General features: G+C 37.4%; 1 pseudogene; it reads left to right on the forward strand.

The window, feature by feature from the left end:
* The first annotated feature begins 20562 nt into the window (after positions 1–20562).
* LOC119804498 overlaps positions 20563–27175 on the forward strand; it is a 116956-nt pseudogene continuing 110343 nt past the window's right edge.

Consider the following 27175-nt stretch of genomic DNA (forward strand, 5'->3'; position numbering starts at 1 on the left):
CTTACCAGACTATGTCTAAGATACTACTTAGAGGATCAGAAATGAATCAAAAGCAGCTGCGTTGCCAAAACTCACTCTAGCAAGAGTGACATCTCACAAAACCTAAGGACCTGGAGCACACTGAACAGCCTGAAATCAGCTGAACCAGTTAGAAAATATCCTTTCCAAGTGATTCCGTTGATCTAAGCCTCTCCCAGGCAGTTCCACTGTTTTCTGCTTTTACCAAGCAGCTGGGCGGGTTTCAGTCTTCTTTGTAGCTTTGCTTATTTGAGATTAGACCATGAACACTCTGTTTATATTGTCTTAGGGAGGGAGAGGCCTAGAGGATCTACTCAGTTTTAGGGACTTCCTGTAACTATTTTGAGATGTTTACCTTCTGTTTTAAGAAACTTCCTTGCTATGTAGAATGTTTAACTAAGAATAAACTTCTATGTATCAGTGAATTAAGAAAAGAAAAACATGAAATTGGGAAGAGGATATATATTGGAGGTATCCCATAGGAGTTACCTGAGAAGAAGTGAATATGATCAAAATACACAGTGTTGATGCATGTATGAAATTCTCAAATAACAATACCAACTTTTATTTATATACCAATAAAAAGATATGCAAAAATTAAAATATACTAGGTTATTGAAACTAGTTTCAGTTTTTATACAATAAATAGAATGATAACAAAATTCATTCTGTACAGTGTTCTAGAAAGATAGAGGTAATTTATCAAAAAATAATATCAATGATAGAAGAAGTAGGATTACAAGGAGACTGTACCCAAATAAACTCTTTATGGTATGTGGAGTAATAAAACTGACAATGTCACTTTTACAAATACATACTACAGACATATCTAGCATTGTACCCTCCCAGTAAAAATATCTTCTGCTGAAACATTAGTAAAAATTTATCCTATATTTCATAGTAAGAATTAATTAGGCTCTCATATTTGAAGATGATACAGGTCACATACTATGCAACCAATGAAACAAAAATCAAAAGAAATAACACAAAGATGACCCCAGAATTCTAATACTTAGAATTAATGATCACTCTAATAAACAAAAAAGTATTTTAGAGAGGGAGAAGATGTAAAATTTCTAGAACTCAACAAAAATAAAAACATCTTACAAAATTTTATAACTGCATGTAGGATAATGTAGAAAGTTAAAAGTTGCAGTATTATAACTGAAGAAATATTGAATGCACATGAACTAATTTTTCAGCTATAAAACTACACAAATTACAACAAAATGAACCAAAAATCAGGTTAAAACAAAACCTAAAGTTGTTTAAATTATGTTGTCGGAGGTTTTTGTCCCACCTGGTCCTGTAGTCATTCAGTCCCAAAGAAACACACGGAGGTCTACATTAATGATAAACTGAATGACCTAGTAGTTCAGGCTTCTTATTAACTCTTATAACTTATATTAGCTCATAATTCTTGTCTGAGTTACCCATGTGGCTTGGTACCGTTTTTCTGCAAGGCAGTCACATCTTGCTAGCTCTGTGTCTGGCTTCCTCTGTTTCTGGGTGACAATTGCAGACTGACTGTTTCCTCTTCCCAGAATTCTCCTATTCTCATTTCCCTGCATCTACTTCCTGCTGGTCATCCCATCTATACTTCCTTCCTGGCTATTGACCAATCAGCATTTATTTAAAATACAAGTGACAGGGTACAGATCATTGTCCCACAGCAAAATTACAGTAAAATCCTTCTAATCTACATTTATAGGCACTTGGTAAATTCAAGAGAAAACAGGGCTAAGGAGACAAAGTCAAAATAAGAGAAATTTTGCAGTGAGTCTAGAATAAAAACATTTCTTGTGATTGATCATGAACTTCAGGTTTAGGATCCATCAAAGTACAACTTTGGTTCTAAAAGGTCATATTGTCACTAGATGAGCTGCAACCATCAGTTACAATGTTATTTGAAAATCCTAGACAGGTGATAATAAGGAAAAGGAGTCAAGCCATACAGAAACTGTCAACAATTTGAAAGATAGCAACTCTCAACTGTTTTACTCTAATTTTTCTATACTCTTATTGTACTATATATAACATAGCCACTTGAAATATCTTCCTGTTTTGTCCTTTCTTTTTAACCCACTAGACATAAGGGTTGCATCTTTTCTTTTACATTCTTCTAGTATATCACTTGATCACCTAGTTTAAAAATAGTTTATGAACAACTGAATTAGAGGAAAAAGACACCAAGAAGATGCCATAGGTCTGCAAAGATTCAGGTAACAAATTTTCAATCAGAAACACACCAAATGAGGAAAAGAATGCTTAGTTAATCTAGGAGAGCTAACTAATTAAAAGACAAAGATTCTTTAAAACTACCTAAATATTTCAAAAATATTCCACTAAGTTTCGAAACTATGGCATCTTCATAGGGGCATTTTTTTTTAACACAAAATGATACTTTAAAAATTCTTTGCCACTTTTTTTGCCTTTTTCTTGGTGTCTTTTTCCTATCTCTATCTCTATCTCTATCTCTATCTATCTATCTATCTATACAACCAAAATTTTGGGCTTCTTGCTACTAAGTCAGAAATGGCATAGTAAGAGATGTCCCAAGTCTGAAACTGACTAAATGAACAGCCAGATTCAAGAACTGTTTCATAATTACATCTTAATTGTCACTAAGACTTTGCTGCAGAGCAATGCATATTGTATCCCCAACATAAAAGCTACTTTTTAAAGGATCATATTGGTAAAGTTTGTCACTTTTCTGAGATATACACTCATCTTTAATACATGGACAACAAAAAATCTTTTTGTAAAGTTAGTATGAAAGATAATTAGCATTCAGGACCCAGTAAGCTGTCTGGTTCACAAAAAATATTCCATAAATTCTATTTATTAGACTAGAATGAACTAGAATTTAAATCATATATTCCTTTCCCACCTTGAAATCTGGTGTTTCATATATTCTTCTCTCATATCTGACAATACAAGAGCTACTTGATCAATAGCTTGAAATTGCATAGCCAATCTTAGACAAAGAGATTGAAATTAAGTTCTGAGGTAAGTCTGTATGTTTCTTTTTAACAGGTTTTATGATTAGTACTGAAGCTGAGACATACCTCCAAAGAAATAAGAACTACCTTAGAATAATTTAGACTTCAAAATCTAATTAAAAGTCAGCTATTTAATCTCTTAAGATTAAAAATTAAAAAGATACAAAAGAAAATAAAATAAACCATCAAGGGATGAGATGAAAAAGAACAAACAGGACACAGAAAGTTATTCAATCAAAAAGATTTTTAAAAAAGAACAAAAAGGAAGCCTACTGAATGGGAAAAGATCTTCACCAACCCCACATCAGACAAAGGACTGATCTCCAAAATATGTAAAGAACTCAAAAAATTAGACATTAAAATTCTAAATAACCAAAGGTTCCACATGACCCTGCACCTACCAAGCCTGCCCTTTTGGTTGCGAGGTCCTTGGCCAGCAAGGGCACCTGCTCCTGAACTGAGGAGATCCATTCATAGGGGTAAGTGTGTGTCTGCCCAGCTGGCCGGATGCCCCAGGGACCGAATATAGGCACCCTCCAATCCCGCAAACTTTCTGGCCATTCGGCGGGGCTTCTCCCTGGCTACTGACTTTCTCTATTTACCCCATCCCAGCTTTCCCCCAAGAACCCCTTTCCATCTGCGGGGTCCTAGGATCCCCCAACTCAGCCTGCTTCAGGGCTGAAGGTCTGGAGACACAGTGGTAAGTGTTACTGCTGCAGGGGTTTCTTTGTTCCACATGACCCTGCACCTACCAAGCCTGCCCTTTTGGCTGTGAGGTCCTTGGCCAGCAAGAGGACCTGCTCCTGTACTGAGGAAATCCATCCAGAGGGGGAAGTGTGTGCCCTCCCTGCTGGCCGGACGCCCTGGGAACAGAGTACAGGCAACCCCACCCCCATCCAATTCCCTAAACATTCCTGGCTATTCAGCTGGGCATCTCCCCGACTACTGGCTTTCTCTATTTTCTCCATCCCATCTTGCCATCAAGCACTCTTGTTCAACTGCAGGGCCCTTAGATCTACCACCACAGCCTACTTCACTGTGGAGGTGATCTGAGAGCTAACTCCAGTGCTGAGGGGACCTAAGAGAGGACAGACCAAGAAAAATCCCCAAGTACACAATTAGTCATAGCAAAGACTGGACCAAGACGCCAAGAATCTCCTGACCACATTGAAGGAAGAGATGGGCAGGCACCAATGCAAGAATTACTCCAAAAACCTGAAAAGCAACATGATGTAACAGCAGAATCCAGCAAACATGCAAGAGGAAACCTTGAACTCCCTAATTCAGAAGAAGTAGAAGAAATTGACTTTAAATGTAACATTATGAAAATGATAAAGACTCTTAAACAGTATGTGAAAAACTCCCTTAAAGAAATCGATGAGATGTGGCGATGGATGGAGATAGAGACAGAGACCCACATTTGAGTACTGGACTGAGCTCCCAAGGTCCAGATGAAGTGCAGAAGGAGGGAGAACATGAGCAAGGAAGTCAGGACAACGAGAGGTTGGTCCACCCACTGAGATGGTGTGACTGATCTAATGGGAGATCACCAAGGCCAGCTGGACTGGGACTGAACAAGCATGTGATCAAAACGGACTCTCTAAATGTAGCTGATAATTGGGGCTGACTGAGAAGCCAATGATAATGGCACTGGGTTTTTATTCTACTGCATGTACTGGCTTTGTGGGAGCCTAGTCTGTTTGGATTCACAACTTCCTAGACCTGAATGGAAGGGGAAAGGCCTTGGACTTCCCTCAGGCCAGGGAACCCTGACTTCTCTTATGACTGGAGAGGGAGGGGGAGGGTGCTGGGATGAGTGGGAGGGAAATGGGAGGAGTGGAGGAGGTGGAAATTTTTAATAAATAAAAAAATTAAAAACACAAAACAAAAAAGAAATGGATGAGAAGACTAACAAAAAGTTAGAAGAAATAAATAAATCCCTCAAAGACAGCCAAGAAAACCAAGAAAAAGCAAACAGGTAATGAAAACAGTTCAAGACTTGAAAACTTAAATGGAGGTAATGAAAACAACACAAACTGAGGGTTGGCTGGATATGAAAAATCTGGGTAAATGAAGAGGAACTATAGAAACAAGTATAACCAACAGAATAGAAAAGATAGAAGAAAGAATCTCAGACACTGAAGATACTATAGAGGAAATAAACTCATTGATCAAAGAAAACAGCAAATCCAACAAATTCTTAACAAAAAAAAAATATCCAGGAAGTCTGGGACACCATGAAAAGACTAAACCTAAGAATGATAGGGGCAGAAGAAGGAAAAGAATTCCAGCTCAAAGGCACAGAAAATATATTCAACAAAATTATAGAAGAAAATTTTTCCAACCTAAAGAAGGATATTCCCATGAAGGTTCAAGAAGCATACAAAACACAAAATAAACTGGATAAAAAAAAAATCCCTCGCCATAAAATAAAAAAAAAACATACAAAATAAAGAAAGAATATAAGAGCTGCAAAGGAAAAAGGTCAAGTAACATATAAAGGTAAACCAATCAGAAATACACCTGATATTTCTATGGAAACCATAAAAACCAGAAGGTATCGGATAGATGTAGTGCAGACACTAAGAGACCATGGATCCAAGCCCAAACTACTATACCCAGCAAAGCTTTCTTTCGCCATTGATGGAGAAAACAAGATATTCCAGGACAATAACAAATTTAAACAATATGTAGTCACAAACCCAGCCTTACAAAAAGTAGTAGAAGGAAAATCACAATCCAAGGAAACCAACAACACCCATAATAACACAGACATCTAACACTACCACCAAAAAAAAAAAATAACTGGAGTTAACAACCACTAGTCATTAATATCACTTAATATCAATGGTCTCAACTCACCTATAAAAAGACACAGGCTAAGAGAATGGATAAATAAACATGACCCAGCATTCTGCTGTTTATAAGAAACACACCTCAAACTTAAAGACAGACACTACCTCAGAGTAAAGGGTTGGGAAAAGGTTTTCCAACCAAACGGACCTAAAAAAGATGTAAATGTGGCTATTCTAATATCTAACAAAATTGATTTTAAACTAAAATAAATCAGAAGAATGGAGAAGGACACTTTATGTTCAGAACAGGAACAATTTTTCAGGTTGAAGTTTCAATCCTGAATATCTATGCCCCTAATATAAAACACCCACAAATGTAAAAGAACATTACTAGAACTCAAAGCACACATCAAACCCCACACACTAATAGTAGGAGATATCAACACTCCTATCTCACCAATGGACAGGTCAACTAGACAGAAACTTAACAGAGAAATAAGAGAACTAACACATGTAATGAATCAAATAAACTTAACAGACATCTATAGAGCATTCCACCCAAACAATAAAGAATATACATTCTTCTCAGCAACTCATAGAACCTTTTCGAAAACTGCTCACATACTAGGTAACAAAGCAAACATCCACAGATTAAAAAAAAAAAATTAGTAACCACCTGTGTCTTATCGGATTACCATGGAATGAAATTAGAATTCAACAACAATACTACCCCCAGAAAGCCTACAAATTCATGGAAACTGAACACTCAACTACTGAACCACACCTGAGTCAAGGAAGAAATAAAGAAAGAAATTAAAGTCTTCCTTGAATTCAACAAAAATAAAGACACAACATACCCAAACCTATGGGACACTATGAAAGCAGCAGAGAGAGAACAAGCAAATAAACAAGACCAGAAATGAAAAGTGGGACATAACAACAGACACTAAAGAAATTAAGAGAATCATCAGGTCTTACTACAAAAGGCTGTATGCCACAAAATTGGAAAGTGTAAAAGAAACAGACATTTTTTAGATAAACACCATATACCAAAATTAAATCAAGACCAGGTGAACAATTTAAACAGACCTATTAGTTGCAAGGAAATAGAAGCTGACATCAAAAACATTCCAAAAAAAAAAAAAAAGCCCAGGACAAGATGGTTTTAGTGCAGAATTCTACCAGAACTTCCAAGAAAAGCTAATTCCTATACCCCGTAATGTGTTCCACATATTAGAAACAGAAGAGTTATTGCCAAACTCTTTTTATGAAGCTACAGTTACTCTGATACCAAAAGGAAACACAGATTCAACCAATAAAGAGAATTACAAACCAATATCACTCATGAACATTGATGCAAAAATTCTCAATAAAATACGGGCAAACCTAATCCAAGAACACATAAAAACAATCATCCATTATGATCAAGTAGGCTTTATCACAAAGATACAGGGCTGGTTCAAATACAAAAATCTATCAATGTAATCCATCATATAAATAAACTGAAAATAAAACCATATGATCATTTCATCAGAGGCCAAAAAAAGTATTTGACAAATTCAACACCCCTTTATAATAAAGGTCTTGGAGAGATTAGGGATTCTAGGGTCATATTTAAATATGATAAAACAATATACAAGAAGCCGACAGCTAACATCAAATTAAATAGAGAGGAACTCAAAGTGATTCCACTAAAATCAGGAACAAGACAAGGCTGCCCACTCTCTCCATATTTCTTCAACACTGTGCTTGAATTCTAGCAATACCAATAAGACAACATAAGGATTCAAACTGGAAAGGAAGAAATCAAACTTTTGGTTTTGCAGATGATATGATAGTGTACATAAGTTACCCCAAAAACTCTATCAGAGAACTCCTACAGCTGATAAACACCTTTAGTAATGTAGCAGGTTACAAGATCAACTCCAAAAAATCAGTTGCCCTCCTATACACAAAGGATAGAGAAGCAGAGAGAGAAATCACAGAAACATCACCCTTCACAATAGCCATAAATTGCATAAAATATCTTGGGGTAACTCTAACCAAGGAAGTGAAAGGTCTATTTGACAAGAACTTTAAGTCTTTGAAGAAAGAAATTGAAGAGGATACCAGAAAATGGAAGGTTCTCCCTTACTCTTGGATTGGGAGGATCAACATAGTAAAAATGGCAATTCTACCAAAGGCAATCTATAGATTCAATGCAATCCCCATTAAAATCCCATAAAATTCTTCACAGGCCTTGAGAGAAAAATAATCAACTTTATATGGAAAAATAAAAAAAACCCAGGATAGTGAAAACAATCTTATACAATAAAGGAACTTCTGGAGGCATTACCATCCCTGACTTCAAACTCTATTACAGAGCTACAGTATTGAAAACAGCTTAGTATTGGCATAAAAACAGAGAATTTGACCAATGGAATCAAATAGAAGACCCGGATATTAACCCATAAACCTACGAACACCTGATTTTTGACAAAGGAGCTAAAAGTATACAATGGAAGAAAGAAAGCATCTTTAACAAATGGTGGTGGTATAACTGGATGTAAACCTATAGAAGAATGAAAATAGATCCATATCTATCACCATGCACAAAACTCAAGTCCAAATGAATTAAAGACCTCAATATAAATCCAACCACACTGAACCTGATAGAAGAGAAAGCGGGAAGTGTCTTGCAATACATGGGCACAGGAGACGTCTTTCTACATATAACTCCAGTAGCACATACAATAAGAGCAACAATGAATAAATGGGACCTCCTGAAACTGAGAAGCTTCTGTAAAGCAAAGGACAATCATTAAGACAAAAGGCAACCTACTGAATGGGAGAAGATTTTCACCAACCCTGCATCAGACAAAGGTCTGATCTCCAAAATATACAAATAACTCAGAAAACTAGACATCAAAATTCTAAATCACCCAATTAAAAATGGGGTACTGATCTGAACAGAGAATTCTCAAGAATTTCAAATGGCCAAAAGATACAAAAGGACATGTTCAACTTCCTTAGCGATGAGGAAAATACAATTCAAAACAACTTTGAGATACCATCTTACACCTGTTAGAATGGCTAAAATCAAAAACACCAATGATAGCCTTTGCTGGAGAGGATGTCGAGTAAGGGGAACACTCATCTATTTCTGGTGGCAATGCAAACTTGTGCAACCACTTTGGAAATCAGTGTGGTGGTTTCTCAGAAAATTTTGAGTCACCCTACCTTGGGACCCAGGAATACTGCTCATGGAAATATACCCAAGAGATGCCCAATCATACTACAAAAACATTTGTTCAACTATATTCATAGCAGCATTATTTGTAATAGGCAGAACCTGGAAACAACCCATATGTCCCCAAATGGAAGAATGGATAAAGAAAGTGTGGCACATCTATACATCAGAGTACTACTCAGCGGTAAAAAAACAACAGCTTCTTGAATTTTGGATTCAAATAGATGGAAATAGAAAACACTATCCTGAGTAAGATAACCCAGACACAAAAATATGAATATGGTATGTACTCACTCATTAGTAGATTCTAGCCATAAACAAAGAACATTGAGCCTATAGTTCACAATTCTAGAAAAGCTAAGTAATAATGTGAACCAAAGAAGAACATACATAGATCCTCCTGGAAATTGGAAGCAGACAAGATCACCAGGCAAAAGTTGGGAGCATAGTGGTGTGGTGGTGGGAAGGGAGACGGGGAGAGAGAAGGCAGAAGGGGAGGGTTGGGGAGAGCTTGGAGGAGTGGGATGGTTGAGATGGAGGAAAGACAGATATGGGAGCAGGGAAGGAGATATCTTAATTAAGGGATTCATTTTGGGGTTGGCAAGAGGCTTGGCTCTATAGGGGTTCTCAGGTATCCATGGCAATGTCCCCAGATAGGATCCTGTGCAGTGGAGGAGAGGATGCCTGAACTGGTCTTGTCCTGTATTCAGACTTATGACTATTTTGAATATCACTAAAGAACCTTCATCTGGCAAAAGATGGAGCTAGAGATAGAGACCCACATTGGAGCACTGGACTGAGCTCCCAAGATATTGTTGAAGAGCAGAAGGAGGGAGAATATGAGCCAAGAAGTCAGGACCATGAGGGGTTGGTCCACCCACTGAGACAGTGTGCCTGATCTAACGTGAGCTCACCAAATCTAGCTGGACTGGAACTGAAAGAACATGGGATCAAACTGGACCCTCTGAATGTGGCTGACAATTGGGGCAGACTAAGAAGCCAATGATAATGGCATTGGGATTTGTCTCTACTGTATGTTCTGGCTTTTTGAGATCCTAGCCTATTTGGATGTATACCTTCCTAGGTCTGGATGGAGGAAGAAGGGCCTGGGACTTCCCATGGGGCAGGGTACCATGCCCTCTCTTAGGACTGAAGGGGGAGGGGGGAGGGAGGGGAAGCAGGAGAGAAGTGGGAGAAGGGGGGAAGTGGAAATTTTGAATGGTATTATTTATAAAGAAATAATAAATAAAGTAAATAATAATAATAATTAATAACTGGGTGATGTGGGGTTCCCCTCTGTATGCTGTGAATATCACTGTTTCATAAAGGAACTTCTTTGGGCCTATAGCAGAGCTATAAGGGAACAGAGCTTGGTGGGGAAAACTAAACTGAATCCTGAGAGAAAGGAGGCAAAGTCAGAGAGAAGCTATGAGGCCCCATGGGAGATAGACACCATAACTTTAGCAGGTAAGCCACAGACACATCCACTCTCATCTGCTGCCAGAGGAAGTCTCTCTGATCACAACTGGACAAAGCACCAATCTTTGAATACATTGGAATATCATTAGGAGCCATTTCATTAATTTTTTATCGGACATATTTGGTCCTATCCTAGGTCTCTAGGCTACCCGGTTTTTCTTTCTTGAGCATCCATGCAGTGTAGGTCATGGGGCACCCTCTTGCCCTCCCTTCAGGGATCAGGGAATCCCACAGAAGAAGGGTAGGAAAGATTATAGGACTCAGAGGGAATGCAGGACACTAGAAAAATATGGCCCACTAAATCAACTAACTAGGGCTCATAAAGCCTGGAAAAGCAAGTACAGGGCCTGTATGGGTCTGTACCAATTTCTCTGTATATATGTTATGATTGTTAGCTTGGTGTTTTTATGGGTTTAATAGTGGGAAAGGGCATATCTTTCTTTTCCTTCTATTATGTTGCCTTGTCCAGCCTCACTATGAGGACTTTTACTTTGTCTTACCATATCTTGTTTTGTCATGTTTGGATGTTGCCTCTTGGAAGACTTTCCTTTTCTGAAGCAGAAATGAACAGAGGAGAGGGTCTAGGGGAGATGAGAGGTGTAAGAAGCAGGTGGAGTGGAGGGATGGGAAATTGTGGTTCAATGTAATTATGAGAGAAGAATATATTTTCACTATAAAGAAAATAATAATAATACAATTGTTTGAAGATTTAAAATATTATTGCAAATGTTTTCTAGAAGAAAGGTGAGGCAAGAAATATGATATGTGATAGACAAAATTAAAGTGTGAATATAAACTTATATTTTAAAATGTCAAAAGTCTACTAACTGCAAAGTTATGATAATTAGAATTGATAGTTTATTACACAGAAATAATAAAAATAGTAAAAAAGAAATAATAATTATGTTACAATCAAGGAAGGGTAGGCAAGGAGCTGAACAAGGAAGGGCAGAGGGCAGGAAACGAATACTAAGTCTGTGTTCAAATGTCGTAAAGGAACACATTCCTTAGTAGTCTAAGTTAAATATATAAGGAAAATTCTGTTGTGAAAGATAGTTATTTGAGAATACAGTAAATTTTACCCTTACCTCATGCAATCAGTATAATAAAGCCCAGGTGGATTAATAAGGTAAGCTTTAAAAAAACTGAAACCATAAACCCTGAAAGGAAATATCTAGCTGTTTTATAATAGAAAAGACTGTCCAAAGAATATAAGCATTGAAAATAATCACAAACAAAATAGACAAATTTGAATACACAGATTATAATTTAGTATTAAAAGTTGGGGAAAATACCATAGGAATGTTTCCTGGTATGAATTGACATATTAATGTTGTGAGATAAATGCTCTTGTACACTGTAAAGGTTTGCCACTTGTATTAGTTTAATAAAATGCTGAATGGTGAGTAGCCAGGCAGAAAGCATAGGCGGGACAACCAGACAAAGAGAATTCTGAGAAAGGAAAGGAAGAGAATCAGTCACAAGCCAGATTCAGATGAAGTAAGATGAGAATGCCTTACTGAGAAAAGGTACCAAGTCACATGGCTAAACATAGACAAGAATTATGGGTTAACTTAAGTTTTAAGAGCTAGTTAGTAATAAATCTGAGCTAATAGAACAAACAGTTTATAATCTCTGTTTGTTTCTTTGAGAATGAATTGCTGTGTGCCAAGGCAGAACAAAAACTTCTACATCCTACAAACAGTTTATATAAAATGAGAACTGTTACATTTCACTGAAACATAACATGTGAGAAAATAACCATCATTGTTTGTAATTATTGTGAAATTAAACTGACTTATAGATGTCATTTTTCTACTATCAAAGTAGCAAACATATACTTAATATAATATTTAATGACTATGCTTTTAATTAGAATAATGACTAGCCATTTGAGATCCACCTCATTCAAACTTAGATGGAAGTTGGTAAACATGAAACATTGAAATTTAAAGACTTATGACAGAAAAGTAGGAAAAGGAAAATATATTTATTATATTATTATATGTTGAAATAATTTCTCAGATATACTGGGCTAAATAAAATAAAATGCATCAAATAAATGTACCTCTTTTTTGTTTTCATATGGAGCTTGTAATTTTTAATTGTACATATGATTTTTAAAATTTGACTGTTACATTATACTTCAATTAAAAAAAACTGGTGCAAAGTTATTAAAGGTCAAAGAAATATTTACCATCATATACTGTTGGTAGGATTATAAATGACTTCACCAAGATTCCAGTTATATGTATCAAAAGTATTCTTTAAAGCAGTCTTTGGCACAATAATTCTACTTCTAAGAATCTATAATAAGGAACTTTTTAAAGCCCAAGTATAAGATATAGATTATTAATGAAAATATGTAATAATAACAGGAAATATATGGAAAAGACTTTCATTAGTAGGAAAATAAGTGTGCTCCTTAAGTGACATGATAAAATAAACATATAGAAAAGATTTAAACCTGCATTCATGTTAGAATCTGAAATGATTGAAGAACATATATTCACACAGATGATTAAAGGCCAAGGGAAGATACATCAACACATACTTTTCTCTGAGTTATTGAATTATTAATTAAATTATTTTGCATGTTCATTTTTAATTGATTTTTATTAAAATTAAATTTCCTTCCTGAAAATCCCTTTCTTTTAGTCTATCCAAATGACAAAAATAGCTACCTAGTAAAGAAATCATTAATTAGTAACAAATTTTTAAACAGACGCATATGTTTGCTTTAGTAATAGTTCAGATGTATTTACAATGTAAGTCAAAATCAGGTTAGATGAGGATATTAAACATTCTCTTGTTTCAAAGATAAATAATCTTAGCTAATACTATATTTTGAACTGTAGTTTTTACTAGATACCTGTTGGAACACTAGCATAGTGAACAAAAGAGACTGGCCCTTAGGTGAATGATGGAAAAAATAAATAGATACAAGCTTTAATGTTTCTTCACCTTGTTCAAAATGAACTTTTTAAAATGCACATTACAATCAACTCACATACAACCAACATTATTCTATATGCATCTATAAATAGCAAGTTTATTTCTCATAGTTTCTATTGCTGACTAGTTCTGGAACATTTCTTGGTATGTGATTGATTGGAAAAGTTTGATTTACTATAAGGGCAAATGTTCAAGTTTTTCTGAAATTACTTATGCATGCTCAACCTCATCCTAAATTCTCATCAAAAATCCACGTGTTGTAATAAAATGTTCAACATCACCAGCCACTGGGAAAATCTATGTTAAGATTACATTGAGATTCTGTCTCATCCCATTCAGAATGGCATTTATTAAGAGAACAAATGACAATGAATTTTGATGAGAATGTGGAGAAAATGGAATCCTTGTACACTGCTGATGGGAATGCAAATTAGTCCAGCCCCTTTGAAACAGTCTGGAGATTCTTCAGGAAATGAAAAATGAAAGTACCATATGACTCAGTTGTACTACTCCTGAATTTTCACCCAAATTGATCTAAGTCAGCATCTCAATGATATAATTGTATATGCATGCAGCACCATGAGCAATAACCAAATTATGTAACTTACATAGGTGTCCAGAATTAGGAAAAAAATTATTCATATAAAATGGTGTTTTATTTAGTCATAAAAACAAAATTTTGTCATTTTCAAGAAAATAGATGCAGTTAGAAATGATCTTATTGAATTTTGTAAGACAAAAATAATGCATATTTTCTCTCATTTGTGGACCTTAGAATTTTGTAAATTATATAAATGTATGAATTGTCTTTATGAAACTCAGTACTATGTGTAATGTATATACCTCAACAAAATAACGTGGGTTAATATTATTCAAATAAGCATCAAAGAGTGGCTTAAGCATCTGTGACTCAAACATTAGAGTCAATGTCCTAATAAAAAGATTCTTTCATCCAAAAATCCAAAAAGATACAGTAGAGCTGAGTTTCTGCATAGCTACAGAAGTAGCAAATTTCATAACTTACCATATGATATTTAGACCATATAGAGAAGAGATTGTTTACATTGTGCAACAAAAAGATTTTTATTCATACCTGCCAGGATTTTTCAAATGTAAGTTCACTATCATCTATTAAAAAAAAAACTATTGTTATTTATTGTTTCTAGTTAAAACCAATTCAACTTTAGTATTCAAAACTGAGCTGTTGCAATAGCTTTTTGATACCTACTTCACCAAAAGAAATTCATGCCTGGAGTTATAAAATGTTTAAAAACAGTATCGACAAAAGTCATAAACTTAAGGTGAAAACCTATTGTTTTTCTAAGTGGTCATGTTATCAAATTTTCTTCTAAATATTTATTTTTATTTCTGTTCAAAGAGCTGAGACAGGGTAATTGGGAGTACTCTATCATAAATGGGACATCTATAACAACACCAGCCACAGGCTTCAGGGAACATCACAGAAGAGAGACTTGGAAAGAATGTAAGAGCCAGTGGATGAGATGAGTGCTATAAATGCCTGTCCTTTGAATATGACATAACTGCTACACACATGACATAACAATATGTGTGGTTACATATAAAAAATTGTATAAGATCAAGCTAGTAAAAATTTTCAACATGGAGAGGGAGAACATGACATCACACAGAAAAAGTGACTTGAGTTGAAATAAAAAGAAAACTATATTCAATATAAATTCCTGAGCCTTAGTCCTCATTACTTCAACCCTCGAATCTTTGATTTCTGCTTCCATTAGAAGACATTCTTGGTAAATTGTCATCATACTATTTATGAATGTCCATGTCTATAAATCATATAGGAAAGATGTACTATATAATGATAACCATAAATAAATATATATGGCTATTATTATCTAAATATTACTAGAAATTGTTTATAGTTTCCTTTTTATCCTTGTAGTCTCATTAAAATTCACAGCATAATTAACTCCTAGATATCTGGCTATATATTTTAAGATTAACTTGACTATTCAAGCCATTTTTAGTAATCACTTAGCTAAGAAACACAAATTAGATAGCACGGTATGCAAAGAAAAAAATACAGACAAAAACTCATGACACACAACCCAACACAGAGCAGTCATTTCATATTTGAGTTGATTCCCTTCATAGAGAAATAAGTGTTCTCTATCAACTGAAAAATTAATCTAACAAATTTATGTAAAGAAACCAAAATCACTCAAATGAAACATAGAGATGTTTCAAAATAAATTTTTCTACATAATTCTCAGTCATACTTCCATTAAAATATTTTTTTACTTTTCAATAAAATTGTTTCACACTATGAATTTTGTTTTTAACCTATAAAGCAAAATTGTTACTAAATATAAATTAGCAATAGCCTTGATTTGAACTGATTACATGATTTTTGAGATTATAGGTGTATATGTGATTTTTGACAAGCTAATTCTAAAAACTATATGGAAATCTGGCAAGCTAGTAACATAAATACTCTTGAATATGAACAAAAAGAGGTCTTCCTCTACTAAATACAAAGACACACTAAATGTATAAATCATCAAAATAATTTAATGTTAGTGTACATAAGCAAAACTAAATAATAGAGAAGAGGCAATTCATATATATATATATATATATATATATATATATACACATACATGTGCATACAGCATAATCTGTAAAGATGGAGACTGATATGCTTTTTCATAAATATTGAAACAACTAAGCACAACATGAAAAGGTGAAATTAAATAGCAAACTCATTCTATCCATTGAACTGCAAGTGTTTGTTAGGCCTCAATGTGACAAAGCAAAAGAACAGAAGTTTGTCAATAGAAAGATTCTAATGTGGAATACTTTTTCAAATAAGAAACAAAGCGCATAAAATATAAAATAATATTTATTATTTCAAGTTTAGCATATGATTTTACATAAAACAATCTTAAACTTTAAAACACCAATTCATCAAGATTATTAAAAAAACTACCAAATGTTAGAAGAAATTTTCAATACATATATACAGCAAGGTATTCATTCCAAAGTATGAATAAATCTGAAAGTGGGGGGAAATGAGCAAAGTGTATAAACAAGTGCCTCACAAAGATGTTAGCATGATGAGTACATGAGAAAGAGGTACATGATCAAGGGTATTTTAAGGAGATTCTTATCATTTTCTTTGATTGTTTTCTAGTTACATCAATATCTATAAGAATATATTATTTTTAATGATTCTGAATGTGTTTTATATTTCATATAAAAGGTATAAAGTAATCAAAATATATTTCTTTTTTTCAAATCAAGATACCTTTAATATATACATATTGATTAGCTTAGCAGCTCATACAATGAAATTTCTCTCTGTACTTACCTCTTTCACAGTTAAAAAATTTAATTAAAACACAATAATATACATCAACCAGACTCTGTGTATATTCCTTCTTTTTGTGGCTTATTTTTCTTACTCTATTACTTTTTCTACAAGTTTAATATTTATTTTATTATGTTTACTCATTTAATATATGACTGCCTTACTCTCTTATTTTTTTTCTCATGGTTTATTTTTTTTATATTTAAAAATTTCCATCTCCTCCCCTCCTCCTCCCCCTTCCCTCCCCTCCTTTTCCCCCTTCCCTCCCCTCCCCTACACCCATACCTCCCCTCCCTCCCTCTCAAGGCCAAGGAGCTATCAGGGTTCCCTACTCTATGCTAAGACCAAGGTCCTCCCAATATATTTCTTTTATTTCTTTTTTTTTCCCTCATGGTTTATTTTTTTTATATTTAAAAATTTCCATCTCCTTCCCTCCTCCTCCCCCCTCCCTCCCCTCCTCCTCCCCCTTCCCTCCCCTCCTTCTCCCCCTTCCCTCCCCTCCCCTCCACCCATACCTCCCCTCCCTCCCTCTCAAGGCCAAGGAGCCATCAGGGTTCCCCACTCTATGCTAAGACCAAGGTCCTCCCAACTCCCCCCAGGTCCAGGAAGGTGATCGACCAAGCTGAGGGAGAAAGTCAGGAACGAGAGGGGTGCGTTCACTCATGGAGACGGTGGGACAGAACTAATGGGAGATCACCAACTCCAGTTGGAATGGGACTGATGGATCATGCGACCAAACCCGTCTCTCTGAATGTGGCCAACAGCGGGGGCTGACTGAGAAGCAAAGGACAATGGCTCTGGGCTCTGATTCCTCTGCATGGATGGGCTCTGTGGGAGCCTTCTCAGCAAAATTGGGAACTTGAGGGTTGGGCAAGACTGGGCCAAGGGAAGATGGGGAGAGAAAAGTGTGAAGGGGAGAACGGGGGGAGCTCGGAGGAATGGGGTGCTTGGGATATAGGAAGGGTGGATATGGGAGCAGGGAAGCATATATCTTAATTTAAGGAGCTACCTGAGGGTTGTCAAGAGACTTGACCCTAGAGGGGTTCCCAGGTTTCCAGGGAGACGCCCCCAGTTAGTTCCTTGGGCAGCTGAGGAGAGGGAGCCTGAAAAGGCCAGCTCCCAATATATTTCTAACAAATTATTTCTTGAGGTAAAAGTTTATGAGTTTAATCTATCTTTATACAGATAAATATTCGGTGTTCATCAAGGAAACTACTCTTTGCAAGAGATAGAGATCACTACAGAAAAGCATAAGCAATCACAACATGGAGCCATGAAGCCCAGTACCAGTGGACACATCTACAAAACAACTCCTGTACCTAAGTGTCAAAACACAGTTCAATAATGAAACTGAATGAGATTTCTGAGAGCCTGTGATATAACTCCAAGAAAACAAGTCAAAAATCTTGTAACCTCTGTTTCTCCATAATATGGGCTGTTTCTAAAATATGCTTTCGTGCCCCTCCCAAGTGTAGCCAATAGGAGTGAGTTTTCAGATTACATATTGTTGCTTACTTTTATTATTCAAAGATGTTTCCAAGCACAGTTTGTTCTTGTGGGTGTGTACAGTGTAAACTTGTGTGAACTTTGCTCACATGACCTTGTTTAACACTCAAAATACTCTCAGAATATAAATTATGTGTTGCTCTGAATAAAGTTGGCTATTGCATGAGACTTTAGTCCTCCTCATTTTTAAACTCCATTCTCCCAGGTTCAGATCACCAACTCTAGTGGTAACACCTAAGGCTCAGGGAAGACTGAGGAAGAGGGGCCCAGAAATATTTTAGGAGCCAGAGGATCAGGGAGTTTTTTGTGACATAGTCTTCTAGTAACATAAGAAGCTACACCCATAGAACCTCACCAACATGACTACCCAAATATGACCTAAACAAGAACTAATATATCAGACTGCATGGGCAAAAGCTCAGGAGGACTCAACAATACACAAAGAACTACAGTCAAATGAATAAAGCAGGGCAGAGCTTGTCAATTGGTTGTCCAGAGTGAAATGGTCAGCCTAGACAACACATATACAAATAACCAAATAACATTGTACAGACTGGGCAGATTATATTTAGGAACATATATAGGAATATATGTAGGAATAATATATAGGAATATATATAGGAATACATATAGGAATATATATGAATGCAATAACAATTAATGAGAAAAGATAAGCAAAAATTTGAATGAAAAGTTGGAGGGTTTTGATGGAGGGAAGGGAAGGAGAAATATATTTATATTATTATCTCAAAAAAATTTAAAATGTTTCAAATACTTTTTGAAGATTAAGCTTAAAAATGAGGCCATCTCTTTTCTACCTATATGGCCCTGCCTGAAAATGTTATTTTGCTTCTTTAAACCTCCATTTTTACTTCCTTAAAATATGATAATTACAGTCATGACTCCTGCTTCTGTGGTGGAGATTAGATAAAAATCCCTTGTATGGAGTATTTAGCAGAGTGTCAGGCATGTAGTGATCACCAAAACTTGGTGATTATAATACCTGTTATCAAATAATTACAAAAATCTTCCTCATCACATATTTTATGGTAGAAGCCCTTATCCAGTCCTTCCTTGATTTCTAGTCTCTGCAACTTTTTTGAAAACTCAAGGCCTCAGATACTTAATTCATCACATGTCCAATGGCTAATTATACCTTTTAAGTAATGCAACTCAAGTGAGGAAATGTAGACAAAAATAGCCTGCAGCTATTCCTAAATTGTGTAGTTTTATGACTGCAGAGGAGCCCACTCTGTGGTAACTTGGTACCAGAAACACAGAGAGCAGCAACTCATGTATGTATATTTCCTTCATTGTTTCTCCTTGAGCCTCTGTTTCTTGAGCATTCCAAAGGCATTCCAGCCATCACTGCTTCTGTATTTCCCATCAAATCTGGTATTCTGCTTTCTAGGCCTATATTTCTGATATTGGTATGCTAATTGTAGTTTCTGAAAACTGCTTCTGAAAATCAATTTAAACATAATATTATGTTATTATTTTTCACTTGACTTATACACTGATACACATATACGATCTTGATAAATTTATAGCTAGGCAACAGTTACACAAGATGCTTTTCTGGAACAGTTTATATATCTATATCTATATCTATATCTATATATATATATATATATAAAGAGAGGTGGTAATATCAAAACTATATGGAGACACATTTGTGAAGTACTAAAGTAGGTAGTTACCACACACCACTGCTTACTTTTGATACCTGTAAACTAAAAAAGACAAACATTATTTTGCCGTCATTTTAATTGCTCAGATGAGAAAACTGAAGCCTAACTGTGTAACAATTGTGGAAAGATTCAAGTACAGGTATCTCCAATGTCTATAGTACATCATTACTCCTCAATTCATGTAATACTATGTGGCAGACAACCTACATTCAGCCCTTTATAAGCCGGCAAGTTTAAAGGACTGATAATTATAAAATGCCTGATATAAATCCAAATATGAAGCAGACACACAAAACTTGTACAATGCTTCTCTTCATTTTTCCCAGTGTTATTTTTAAAAAGAAAGAATAAACAAAACACTCTTATGAATAACAGAATGAACAATGGTCCCACTCTCCTGTTATATTTAAGATTGAGCCACGTATCTAGCAATATGTAGCAATATTTACACTTTTCAGTGATTGAAAGAACAATTCAAAGACAAAATAAGTCCTTTAAAATTGGTCAAATAGTGACTGCCTAGCAGGCATGCACTGCAATGTCCCTAGTGACCCTGCAGTGCTTTCCCACACTCAGCGCTGTGTCCTCCTCTGCAAGCATCAGTGAGTTGGAGGCAGGCAGTGATGAGGAACAGAAGTTAAACCTCAGCTTGATCGAGAATTTTTTCATGGTGAAGAGTGGCCTAACGTAGGGAAACAATGCTCAGGACCAGCGGAGTCTGCCTAGAGAGCATCTGGACATGGTTGTGTGCGGGCCGGAGCAAGCCGCGGTTTCGTCTGGGAGGGAGGGGGGAGCGCGCGCTCGCGGGACTCCCAACGGACCGGCTGCTGGACGACTGGCCGACTGGCCGGGGCGAAGCGAGTCGCGGTTTGTCCCACGTAAGGTTTTTAAGTGGATGTAGCCACGTTGGGCGCCAGATGATGCGGCGAAGATTGGAAATAACCAAAAATAGTCCTTTTATAATTATTCAATTTTAATACAAGGGGAGATAAGGGAACTTACAGAACCAAGGGTCCAGCGGAGCCGAAGGTGAGCGCGGGGCAAACGAACGGGGGCACCTTCCGGCTCCCCAATCCTATTTAAGGGGAATGCTACCCCGCTGGAGCAGCCACGCCCCTGAACGCAGGGATTGGGCCAGCTGCCCCAACAGTTGTGATATACACCAGTGGGCACCAGAACAATGAGGAGAACACTTTACTGGCAGTTGACTTTTTAATTAAGGAAAGTGTGTTCAATGTGAGCATAGCTGGCAGGATGGATGTCTGCAAGCCCTTGTCTATCCAGGTATTGTGGTCTACCTGCTAATAGACCTGTGAAGTGGCACAGAAACACAACTATTTCCCTTGGGGTGGCACTCATCTGGGTCACCTCCTATGAAAGCTGCATCAGCTCTGAGCAGAGCTGCATTAATGAGTGGAACACCATGCATGACCTGAAGTTCACAAGACCTGACTCACCAGCATTGTTTGTGTACAAGCCAACTGAGAGGGAAAGAACTGAGCATATCATTAAAGCCAAGCTCCAGAGCATCATGATGATTCAGGACCTTGAAAAAATGTGACTTCTAAGGAAATCAGCAATGAACTGGAGAAGCAATAAACTGCAACCTGAAAGAATTCAAAGAGTTCATCAATAATGAGATGTTGTTCATCTTGGGTTAGGAGGACAAGCCCTCCCTTATCTTTGACCATCTTTATCTTGGCTCCAAGTGTAATGAATCCAGTATGGAGGAACTAAAGGGCTCAGTGGTTGACTACATTTTAAATAACACTAGAGAAACAGAAAGTGATATGGGATTTCCTTCTGTATGCTGTGATTTCCATTAATGAATAAAGAAACTACTTTGGACTTATAGCAGGGCAGAATTTAGGTAGGTGGGGAAAACTAAACTTAATGCTAGGAGAAGGAAGGGCAGAGTCAGAGAGAAGCTATGGAGCTGCTACCAGAGACAGATGCTGTAATTTTAGAAAGTAAGCCAAAACTATGTGGCAATATACAGATTACTAGAAATTGGTTAAATTAATATGTAAGAGTTATCCAATAAAAAGCTAGAGCTAATGGGCCAAGCAGTAATTTAATTCAGACAGTTTCTGTGTGATTATTTTGGGGCTAAGTGGCTGGGAACCAACAAGCAGCTCCTTCCTTACTACAAGACAGATTTTCCCCATAGCTCTTTTGCATACATCTGAGTCTATGGTGAGGAAACCACAAACCTTGTCCACTGGAATGAAGCCTATAATTTTATCAACAAAGCAAAAAGGAACCATACAAGTGCCTGGTCCATTACAAAATGGCATCAGTCAGCTGATCTGCATCCACAGTCATAGCCTACAAGATGAAGGAATTTGGCTGACCCCCAGAGAAAGTGTTTAACTATTTGAAGCAGAATTGTAGCATCATGCAGCAGGCTTTATGAGGCAGCTGTCTGAGTATGAAGGCATCCTGCATGCATGTCAGCAGCCTGCAGATGACACTGTAGCTGAGCACAGCGAGTTCTAATCAGAGACCCTGTATGATGTTCTGAACACGCAGCTGCCAAGCTTGAATGACACCACCTCGCCTGGGCTCCCAGGAAGCCAGGCCCCAGGAAGATCCTCTCTCCCCTATTGTTTCTGAAGACTCTCAGACCCCTCCTCCTCCCTGACCATAATGGCATGGGCATCCTGGTCCATCTAGAGGATCTTAAGCTTGTTCTGTTGGAGGATGCAGCTCAGCTGGCAGAGGCACAAGTTGGTCCAGTATCCCCAGTAAGGAACCAGGCTCTGAGAAAAGGATGTAAAAAGGAAACTAGAGTTTGGGAGCTCCAAAGCCTGTGATGGCTCCTTGCCACAGGAGGAGAAGATGGAGAATAGGGGTGGCCAGAAAGCAGGGGGGGGGGACGTCCTCCACCCAGCTCAATAGAAGTTTACTTGACCAAGAAAACCTAAATAATAACAACAGCAAGAGGAGCTTCCCTGATGACTGAGTGCAATGCTGTGTTTGGAATTCTCAGTAAAGTGATGCCTTCCTACACATCCTGTGCTATCCGCATGTACTCTGCTGGTGGGGCTCCTGAGGCCTCCACAGAATGGCATGAAGACCCCAGTGCTCCTGCCATCTGCAACCAGCCAGCCTTCCTGCCTCATATCACATCTTCTCCAATGGCCTACTTGAGCAGCAGGTCCCAAGCTCCAGAGAGGCTGTCCTCTGGTCCAGCCAACACCCTCCCTGCCCCCATTTCTACTACCAGCAGACTTGAGGAAGCCAGATGTCGGTGGCTCTGGAGCTGGGGTTTCCCCAGAACCACTAGCAAATCTTCTAGAGCCTTCCAGAGAAACCTCAAAAGTCCTTCCAAAATCCTTCCTGTTGAAGAATTCTCGCTGTGATGAGAACATGGCCAACATGGAGGTAGTGAAGAAAGAATTGTCAACTAAGAAAGATCGATCTAAGGTCTTGAGGCTTCTGTTCAGTAATGAGGCAGAGAAGTCGAGCACCAAAAGCTACCTGGAGCAGCATCAGGAGTCCATCATCCAGCTGCAGAAGGCGGGCCTGGTCTGAAAGCACATCAAAAACTAGAGAGGTTGAAGATCCAGCCTTCAGACCACTATTGACCTGCAGGGACAGTGCCACTGGCAGGTTGGAGGCTAGCACCCTGAGGATGGCCAGGAGCTTGGACATTCAGACATATGCAGCCAAGCAGGGACTGATGAAAAATTTCCAGAAGGAGTCTTGGTAAAGAACCCTATTCTTACCCTCCTCCACCTATATCACACCAGTAATATTTGAAAGACTTCCTGAAGATCATGTGCTACATGACAAATGTTCACCACCTAGCCTGGGCTCCCAGAAAGCCTACTCCTCCTCCATGAGTTCCAACCTGATCCAGAGCTCCAGCAGTGACAGCAACCACAGTGTCCAAGGAAAGCCAGGGCTGGTCAAGCATTAGGCACAGGAGATCAAGATGTGACTCCATTCTCACTAAAATGTTCCCACTTCATTTCCAAACTGGGAGGTCTCAACTTCTCCATGGGGGACCTGTCCAATGAGACTGACACATCCACCATTGCCTGCTCATGGGATGACAAATATGGTCACTCTTCCTTCTTGCATGAACCCAAGGTCATTTGAAAAGCCAGTCTAGGATGAATAAAAGTTAACCAGTATTCTGCCATGTGGGTTGAGGTTCTCATGGTGTCCTGATCACTGCCATTCATGTCTTGATCTGTGTTAACTTCAGTCATTCTGGCTTTTCTCACTCTTGCCAAAGAGAAGAGGGGAGGAAACAGAAGTAGCATAGCACACATGAAGGAGACCCAGTGTAGGGCCTAGGCAACCTGAAAACTGTCAACCAGGAGACCAACAGCACTGACCCTTAAGCCCTATCTTTGAGAAGATATGGGCACACAGGTTGGGGTTGTGTCTCGTTTATGAGTGTCTTGCCTGCCATGTCCTAGGTTTTATCTCCAGCATCCTATAAAACTAGGCTTGGTAGCACACTCCCATAATCCCATCACTGGAGTTGGAGGCAGTTGGTATTTGAAAGTTATTCTCAGTTGTATAATGAGTTTCAGGCCATCGTGGTAGAGAGAAAATAAATCTGTATGTACATATTTTAATGTGCAACCTATAAGAAAAGAGCTATGGTGATATTGTCACTACAGCCCACTCCCCAGGTCATTCCTATTTTCGACAGAAAATTCTCAAATAACACAAGTTCTACCTCCATTCTCACCATCCATTTTGTTTTTAAAATAGTAATGACCAAGGTTTGTTCTGAGAAACAATGTTGTGTCTGAAAGAATTTTTCCAAGAGACTTGTTGGGGTTTGTTTTCTTGTTTTGTTTTTGTGGGTTTTTTGGAGGGTGGGGTCCCCAAAAGCATCAAGACTTTGAACCTGACCATCCCAAGTACAGCTAGGTGAAATCATCAGAGGAAAGCACTGATGGCATATCCAGTGGGGATGTAGGATCCTCAGCTTCTAGCATCAAGCTTACATCACTCAATCATGTGGAAGGAAGTACTGCGAACATCACTGAGCCATGTCTGCTACTAATAAGACATTGTGTTGTTTGCAATTGGAATGAACTTATGTTATGGGTCTGGGGTGAGGATTGTTTTACTGAGACACTGTGATCAACCCCCTCTCTCCAGCTAGGCTCATTAGGTGCCATCTGAACATTTGTCGAGGAAGAGCATGTCAGCAATGGGATACTTTCACACGGGCTCCTTTCCAGGAGCCACAGTTAGGAGTGGGTCTGTTGAAAAAGCCTCACAGATGTTTACACATATCCCTTCCCGTAGGAAGAATACTCCTTCCTGTCAATAGAATACTGCTTCCTTTTCAAAAAATAAAATAAAATTGATCAAGTAATAATAATAATGAGCAATTTTTAAATGTTATAGCAAAAAATCACAACTTCATGAATATGATCATTATATGAAATTTACAGGACAGTTCAATACCCAGAAATGTGGATTTGAGAAGTATACACTTTTTTCTGTAAGTAGAGAAAACTAAATAAATTTGATATAGCTTATGAAACAAAATGCTTCTGAACAGACATAGTTAAATAAATTGACATTTTCTTGTCTATGTTTAATTACCTCCTATTTATTATATCTGTTGTAAACAGAGACTGCTTATTCATTTCTCAGCTGCCCAGACCTGAATGATCACACAGAAACTATATTAATTGCAACACTGTTTGGCCAATGATTCAGGCATATTTCTAGCTAGCTTTTATATATTTAATCAACCAATTTCTATTAACCTATGTTTCAACACAAGGCTGTGGCTTACTGGTATAATCCAGTGTCTGTCTCCTTCAGCAGCTATTAGGTGTCTTCCTGACTCCACCTACCTTCTCTCTATATTTCTGTTCAGATTTCCCACTTAGCAGATTTACACTGCTAAGCCATTGGCCATAACAACTTTATTCATCAACCAATAAAAGCAACATATATACAAAAGGACATCCCACACCTTACAATAATGTTATGAACATGGTCATAAACATAATACCTGGGTTTTAAAAGATGATATAAATATTAATGTATTAGTCATATATACTAAAAGTGCAGTAAATGAGTATGTCATATCTATGTAAAGCCATGCAGGGATTGCATTAAGAACACAATGAAAGTGTTAGTAGCTGTAGATATCAGTATTTATGGCATTAAAAGGTTGAGGTACCCTAGGTTCCCATAGGAGAATATGCTTTGTACATATGGAGTTGTTATGGTTTATTTCACTCAAGAACATTTTTATGTAATCCTGAGTACACAGGTAAATAAAATAGACAGAAATAAAATGTTTAGTGATAATACATCATAACATTTATTGTATAATTCCTTATATATCCATAAACATAAACATATTTATTGGTTATTAAAGACAAAATCATGGTAATGAAATGGACATGTTTGTTGTTTTTACATAAGAATATTTCGTAGCAGGATATAGAAAATGTTCCTTTTTTCAGAGTTGATAATACGTAGATTTAAGATTAGCGGTGCTGAAAGTAACATTTCACATAATTATGTAATACAAAATGGCAGATGTATAAAAACATTCCAAAAAGTGCTGTAAAGTCTCTCCTAATTCCCAAGCTAATTTATTTATACACTTCACATCCAGTCCTATAGCATGTATGTCCCCAGCCTGGGGCATGGACAGACTCTCCTTCTACCCACTCTGCAAAATCAAGTCCCATCAAAGTGAGGTGACTGACATCCTGGATAAGAAGTAAAACTATTGTTTGCTCACCTTCCTGGACTTAGGGGGAGTTGGGAGGACCTTGGACTTAACATAGTGAAAGGAACCCTGATGGCTCTTTGGCCTGGAGAGGGAGGGAGTGGGGGTATGGAAGGCAGGGGAGGGAAGGGGGAGGAGGAAGGGAGAAGATGGAAATTTTTAATAAAAAATGAGAAAAAAGGAAGTAAAACTAATATCACCTAGTGGATAACTTTCAGAACAATATGCTCTGGCATGAGATGCAAGCTTTGACAGGCAAGTACAAGGTCATCCCACACCAGACTGTCAACAAATTATGGGCCGTGGACATGAATGGTAGAGAGAGCAAGGTAAGACTTGGTTAAAACACTGGAATTCCCTGCACATGCACCAGGTGACTATTACCTTTATGTGGCGGCAATAGAATAAATAATCTGAT

The sequence above is a fragment of the Arvicola amphibius genome, chromosome X, assembly GCF_903992535.2.
Source record: "Arvicola amphibius chromosome X, mArvAmp1.2, whole genome shotgun sequence".
In the NCBI taxonomy this organism is placed as follows: domain Eukaryota; kingdom Metazoa; phylum Chordata; class Mammalia; order Rodentia; family Cricetidae; genus Arvicola; species Arvicola amphibius.